Below are 8,287 nucleotides of genomic sequence, written 5' to 3' on the forward strand. Positions count from 1 at the left end.
TACGTGCGAGTTGGGATCTCAGTGCTGTCGTGCATTTACTCATTTACTTGATTGCTCACCTCACTAAACCTTATCACCAGCCTCATTATACCTGCAACCTTCTTACCCAGCTGTATCCTGTCTTATACTTCATCCTAAATACTCCCGTCTTTGTTTATTATATTGCAGTTTGAAGGCACTCACGTCCTCTATTTCATGACCATTTAACCTCACTGTGCACTCTGTAAATTCATTCCTCAGACACTATACCTGAACTCTTCATTACATAAACTTCGATTTTTTTTTTCTACACACTCTCTACCTACTCATTCCCCAGGCCTTGCAACACTTACTCACCTTCACTTAGGTAAGAGAATAACATCGTCGGCAAACAAAACAGGTAACATCCAAGCCCTATCATGTCTCATTAAGGATACACAGACACCCACTGCCTTGTCGTACCGGTATATATCTTATATAACACTACATACAAGCCCCTGCTCTCTCTCTCTCTCTCTCTCTCTCTCTCTCTCTCTCTCTCTCTCTCTCGGGAAGATAATGTATTGTCTCATTAAGAGGTATACACCATATGGCCTTGCAATTATACCCTACTGACTAATGCTACAACACGGCCGAGAGATAGATAGATAGAGAGGGAGGGAGAGAGAGAGAGAGAGAGAGAGAGAGAGAGAGAGAGAGAGAGAGAGAGAGAGAGACAGACAGACAGACAGACAGACAGACAGACAGACACACACACACACACACACACACACACACACACACACACACACACACACACACACACACACACACACACACACACACACGCACGCACGCACGCACGCACGCACGCACGCACACACACACACACACACACACACACACACACACACACACACACACACACAGTAAAGTAGTTAAGGAGACTGGCAATGGTAAGTATCAAAGGCTGTGGCGATCAGGGCTATAAAGTGGTTCATGGGATGAGGTTACACGCTTATGGTACACGCTTGGGGCTTTTTTATGAGAGAGAGAGAGAGAGAGAGAGAGAATGATAATGTATAAGTGTTAATTGTTGAAGTGTTCTCTAAATATAAGTTTGCGTTTGTAGCTGAATGTGCAAATAAAAATTTAAGTAACATTGCGCAAGACACATGGAAAGCGTTGGGGAAAAAATTACCACGTGGCAACCTAGTTCATCATAGCTACTTAAAGACGATTTTTTTCAGCTTTGAGAAAGACAACTAGTACTGAATTGTTCAGTATCTATCCATCCATGTCAAAACATCTCTTCCTGAGCTGGATAGAATTGTCTGGCTATAACAAGACTAAATATAAAAGACAATTGTAGTCAGAGATGTATTGTCTCATTAAGAGGTGTATACCTTATGGCCTTGCAATTATACCCTGCCGACTAATGCTGCAACACGGCCGAGAGAGAGAGAGGGGGGGGGGCTGAAGAATTAGAGGAGAGAGAAAATAAAAATAAGTAAACAAAGCTCATAATGCGTATCACCATCACGAGGGTCATGGAGACAGACAATCTGTTCTTCTATATCGCGATCACCTCTTTAATTACGACCCACAATAGTCACTGTTACGTAAAGAATCCCAATTGCACTGCTGGATAAACAGGGTCAAGGAGAAAACAAACTTTGTCCAAGTAACTGATAGGCAAGATAAAGTACTGTTCTTCTGGTTGCGAGTTGAACGTCTTATTAAATGCACAACCGGCAGCCCGAGGAAAGAGGAATGCATTTGGAAATGTAAAGGGAATGGGACAAAGACCAAGAGAGCTATATGTGGAGAGAAGGACAGTCGGAATGCGAGAGGAGTAAGAATAAGATAGAGGAAACGAGGAAGCGAAAGGACAAGAGGGAAATAGAGAGAGAGAGAGAGAGAGAGAGACTGTTGGATTTTGTGATGGCAGACTAAGATAAGACGAAGAAAACTGAGGTGGAGTAGATAAATGAAAACTGTTTATGTAAGAGAAAGCAGAATAAAACACTGAATGGTTAGGCTAGGTTGATCTGGTCTAAGTTAAGACAGAAGCTAGGTTAACTAAGGGTTCGCAGTTAACGCAGGGAAAAAGTGGTATGGTGAATTTAAACTGATCGAATAAATAGGAGAATGGTAGAAAATTGGAAATTAATTTCCATGTAAAAGTTAACAAATTTTGAAGCGTCCTGTTTTGCTGTTCAGGAAAGAATCAAAGATGCAGAAAATACAGGCTGAGAAAGACCAAATCTCAGCAAGGGAGTGAACCTGACATTCACAGAGGAGCTTACACGGGTGTCGTGTCGGCAGGGATTCAGATTTATTGATATCAGCTTGAGGGGTCCCATCCAGGCAGTAGGCTGTATGTGAACGAAGATTGATGATGACAGAGATTATGTTTAGACAATGTCTTGATTCATTTACTACGAGGACGTCGTTGCTTACTCAATTCGGGTTACCGCCAAGCAATATGCTTCATCCCAGGGAATAAATTTGGAACTGAAAGATGTTGGATGTGGTCTTTATTAACCCTTCCATCACTATATAGGTTTCTCTAAAGCTGAACAAAATCGTCTAGTAGCAGGATTAAACTAAGCCAAGACAGACAAGCGTAGGTGATGTTCAAAACCATCAAGTAAATACCGGTACACTACAACATACATAAGTCGAACTTCAACCTTACCCGTGACCTCGACCTTTGGCTGGTTCTCAAAATCGGATCCCTTCATCGTTGGCTTGCCTTGAATCCTTCCACCAAATTTTGTTTAAATTCGATAAATAAGTTAAGTAGTCCTTACTATATGACCTTGTCCCATAATCAACTATTCTAAAAACAAGGGGTCATCCCAGCAGCTGACCTTCACCCTCCCACCAAGTCTGGTCCACATTATATTAACACTATATGCTCTTTTATTCACAGACAAGCTCACTTGGGTTGACCTTTGACCTTACCCTTTGATTGTTCTCAGAATCGACTACCTTTGTTCTTGCCGAATCCTCAACCCATTCACCAAGTTTGGTATAAACCGAGTCAAAACTGTTCAAGTTGACCTTGCCTTGTGACCTTAACAGTTGTTCAAAATAATGATAGAGGAAATATCAGGTATAATAAATTAGTGGGGCTGGGTTATGGCAGGACATGACGCAATACAGGGAAAACCAAAGTGCAAAGTTCAGATTTAACATAAACGAAGGTAACTCAGGTATTCTGATGAAAAAAAAAAAAGACTGAAAGAAGCCGAAACGAAATTGACAGAGAGAAGCAGCAGCAAAGGCTGGGCTGAGCGCGATGACGGGTAGAATCTTGAAAGTGGTTGGCGCGGTACCTTCTGAACGCCATTGTGACGAGTATAAAGGGCAGGAGAGAGAGAGAGAGAGAGAGAGAGGGAGGGGGGGGGGCAAAAATGGAGAGTTAACAGTGAAGAGTATGGAGGGAAAGAAAAGGAAATACGTCTTAAAGACAAATGATTAAAAGTTAAGATGGAGGAAAAATGAGAAGAAAATAAAAGTTGATTCACGTTCAGTACCGTAGTAGATGGGATGATGATGATGATGATATGATGATGATGATGAAAATAATTTGAACGAGCAGAAGAAAAAGACGACGACAAAGAAAACAGGAGGAAGAAGAGGAAGCAGGTCCAAATAAAAGAAAGCCGGAGATGGAGGAGAAAAAGGAAATAAGACACGAAGAAAAAAAAAATAGAACCGTGGAAAGAAGATATGAACAGGAATGAGAATCTGAAGCACATAGAAAACAGCTGTAGATATAAAAACGAATTAGAGAAGAAAGGAGAAGGGGAATATGAGCAAGAAGATGAGCAGACTAAAGAGGACATGAATAAGAAAACTGATTTGGATTAGGTGCAAGACTGGAGGGGAGAAGAAGATTAAGTAACGATGAAAGAAGGATAAAAGGAGAAAGAAGTAAAAGAGAATCAGACGGTGAAAAAGGAACATAATGAACAAGAAGAGCAGCCGAGAGGAGAAGACAGGAAAATAAAAGAAATGTAGCCTGAACTTTAAGAACGGAAAGCAGGAAGCAAAAAGAGGAGAAGTACCAAGAAGAAAATAAAATGAAAAAGAGGAGCTAAGAAAATGAAAATAAAATACAGCGGTTGATTAGGGCGTCGGGCTATAGATAGATAGATAGATAGATAGATAGACAGTAAGAAAAAGAGGTCTCAAACCTAATGGAAGAACACTGAGGGGATATAAGAAAAGAGAAAGATTGTAAACTAGGAGAAGAAAGAAAATACACTGAAGAAGACGACAGGAAAAGGAAATAGAATTCGGCCTAGATGCAACGCTGGAAGAGATAGGAGTTAGAGAAGGAGGAGGAGGAAGAAAAGACGGAGAGGTTGGAAGAAAAAATAAGAGAGGAAAAAAGTTGGTCAGGATGCAAGACTGGAAGAGAAAGAATGACTAAGGATAGAGTAAGAAATAAAATAGAGAAGATATACTAACGGCGACAGCTTGAGAAAAAAAATTCGTTTATGACTGTTGGGGTGGGAAGGAAAAAAAACTCGAAAGGGATACTAAGGTAAAAAAAAAAGATGAACAAGCTAAAAATGAAGAACGGAAGAAAACGCAAGGAGTGAAGAATGAACACACTTAAGAGGACAGGAAACTGAAGAAGATTTCTGTGCCTGTCTTTGCTGGAATAGAGGAAGAGGTAAAGTAGCAGGAAGAAGGAACTATGGGACTACAGGAGGAAGGGAAAACTAAAAGAAGAGATAGGAAAAAAAAAAGACGAAGAGCCAAAAGGAGATGACACGAAGAGAGAAAGAGAGGATTTGGTTTAACTGAAAGAATGGAGGAGATAGAAAGAGAAGGAGGAGGAGAAGGAAAAAGGTAAGATGAAAACAGGAGACAGGAGAAAAGAGTACATAGTAAATCTTAAAGGGTAGGACAGGAAAAGCGGATTTGGTTGAGCTGCAGGACTGGAGGAGACAAGAAGGACACTGGAGAAGATAAATGACGATTAAGATGGTGCGGAGTGAGACATCCAGGGGGGAAGGAGGAAGCCAGCGAGGGGAGCAAGAGGAAGAAATAAAGGGAGGAAGTCAAGGAGAGGCGAGCAGAGGTGAAATGTGGAGGGGACACTGATGGAAATGGATTGGCCTGGGGCGGAAGGAGTTAGGCGGTGAGAAGGAACTCTGCCGGAATGAGCACAAGGGAAGGACAGGGAAGTGGGAGTAGGGAGAGGCAAGGTATATAGTGGAGAACCTGGGTGACTATATGGAGGGTGGGAAGGGAATAAAGAAATCAACAGAGGGACTGTGAAGGAAAAAACGAAGAAGCTGAGGGATGCAGAAAATAAACCCTTCACCACAGTTACTCTTATTTATAATACATGTTCCAATAGCCAGACGATTTTATTGAGCTTAGAAAAGCCTCCTACTATACCCGTTTTCCCGAAACTTGGCCCACATTTTCGTTCTTTTGTAGCTTCCTTCAGTGCTGACAGTTCTATGGCTGTGCATCATGTTCATATAACTTTCTCGTGACCAGCGCCGTATCATGTTACTCTCTTGCTAAAGCTAAAAAATCAAGATAGGGAGATGGTAATTCAAGGTGAAGTTAGAGTAAAAACAATATAATGAAGATGTTCTGGAGAGATGGTAATTCTTGGCTAAGTAAGAGTAAAAACTATATAATGAAAGTGTTACTACAGGCTGTACAGTATAGTCTATAAACCCTCCGTGTGACTGTATTTCCAAGGCTTGATAAAGTGGTCTGAAGGAAGCAAGAATAAAGTAAAAATAAAATACGACATTGCAGTAAAGACATAACTACTAAACACACACACACACACACACACACACACACACACACACACACACACACACACACACACACACACACACACACACACACACACACACACACACACACACACACACACACACACACACACACACACACACACACACACACACACACACACACACACACACACACACACACACACACACACACACACACACACACACACACACACACACACACACACACACACACACACACACACACACACACACACACACACACACACACACACACACACACACACACACACACACACACACACACACACACACACACACACACACACACACACACACACACACACACACACACACACACACACACACACACACACACACACACACACACACACACACACACACACACACACACACACACACACACACACACACACACACACACACACACACACACACACACACACACACACACACACACACACACACACACACACACACACACACACACACACACACACACACACACACACACACACACACACACACACACACACACACACACACACACACACACACACACACACACACACTGCAGTTGATGCATCAAAGGTGCTAAAATTAGTAGGGATTGGCCAGAAATCAACTGCTCGTGTGAACATCGCAATGAAAGGGTTAAGCTCTTCAGGACAAGAAACGTAGAACGAGACGAGAATGAAACAGAGAGGCTGAGGGAACAGTAAAGTCAGAAAAGAGAAGAGAAGAGGAAGTGGGGAATAAGAGAAAGTGGGAAAGTGATGAGAGGTAGCGAAACAGGAAAACCGAGGGAAAAAAAAAAGAAAACTGCTGAAGAAAGAAAAAAGGTAATAAATAAAAAGGAATCCTGGTGAAAGATGAGAGGCAGGAGAGAAAGTAATAAAGGAGCCAAAGTGGAGAGAGAGAAAAGAGAAGTCAAGAAAGACGAGACAAAGTGAGAAGGCAGGAAAAAGTGAAAATAGGAAGAGCGAGAGAGAGAGAGAGAGAATGGAGGACAGGAAAATACAATACAACGAGAAAGAGATATAAACGAAAGTGAAACGGGTGAAGAGAGCGCGAGAAAAGAAAGAAGGGAATGAATTTACAAGAAAGGAGTTAGCGAAGAGAACGTAACAATATCAACTTCTATAGGAGTAGCAGAGAAGGAAGAAAGAGGAGAATACGAAGTAGGGTGATGCAACGGAGGTAAAAAGAAGTAGTGTATGAAGGAGAGTGGAAAGGAAGAAATGAAGGAAGGAAGCTGGGGAAAGAAACCTGTGCAGACAAAGAAGGAAAACTGAAGAGAATGGATGAGGAATGTAAAAAAAAGAAGAGAAGGGAGGGTGAAAAGCAAGAAGACGAAAACAATGAGAAATAAGAAAATATTATGGCGGAAGACCAAGGAAGGAAGAAAAAAAAAATGATGCAGAAGGAAGAATGACGAAATGGAGAATATGAAGGAGGGAATGGGAAGGGTACTAGAGGGTCAAAATATAGGAAGGAGCGAAGAAAAAAAAAGTCGGGGAAGGAAACCAGTGGGGAATGGTAGCATTCATCCAGGCAAAAGAAAAAACAAACCAAAAAAAACGAAGAGGAACATGAAACGGGAAAAAGGAAGGAAGGACGAGCAATATGATGGAGTATGGAAGGAAGACGAAAATGATGAGGGAAGGAAGGAAGGAAGGAAGAGAAATACAGTGAAGGATAAAGAAAAGAAGGAAGAGGAATATGAAAGGTATTAAGGAGCGAGGGAACAGGAATATGTTAAAGTATTATGGAGGGAAGGACGGAAGGAAGGGCACAAGCAAGATTCCTCTCCCTGGTAACGCACCGCAGAAACAAATAAGAACACTATTTCCCTCGCATTTCCATTGCCTCACCGACCACAAGAGAGAGAGAGAGAGAGAGAGAGAGAGAGAGAGAGAGAGAGAGAGAGAGAGAAACGCAGTATGTAAGAGGTAAAGGGTGGGTCGGGTGTGGAGAGAGAGGTGGTTAGGTAAAGAGGGAAATGGTGGGGTGGGGTGTGGATAGAGGGGTGGGTAGGTAAAGAGGAGAAGGGTGGGGTGGGGTGTGGATAGAGGGGTGGGTAGGTAAAGAGGGGAAGGGTGGGGTGGGTGTGGATAGAGGGGTGGGTAGGTAAAGAGGGGAAGGGTGGGGTGGGGTGTGGATAGAGGGGTGGGTAGGTAAAGAGGAGAAGGGTGGGGTGGGGTGTGGATAGGCGGTTGGGTAGGTGAAGAGGGGAAGGGTGGGGTGGGGTGTGGATAGAGGGGTGGGTAGGTAAAGAGGGGAAGGGTGGGGTGGGGTGTGGATAGAGGGGTGGGTAGGTAAAGAGGGGAAGGGTGGGGTGGGGTGTGGATAGAGGGGTGGGTAGGTAAAGAAGGGAAGGGTGGGGTGGGGTGTGGATAGAGGGGTGGGTAGGTAAAGAGGGGAAGGGTGGGGTGGGGTGTGGATAGAGGGGTGGGTAGGTAAAGAGGGAGACGGTGTGGCTGATGCTGCATAACAATGGC

The sequence above is a fragment of the Coenobita brevimanus genome, chromosome 80 (genome assembly GCF_032717465.1).
Source record: "Coenobita brevimanus isolate Jiangsu-jjx chromosome 80, ASM3271746v2, whole genome shotgun sequence".
Taxonomy (NCBI): Eukaryota; Metazoa; Arthropoda; class Malacostraca; order Decapoda; family Coenobitidae; genus Coenobita; species Coenobita brevimanus.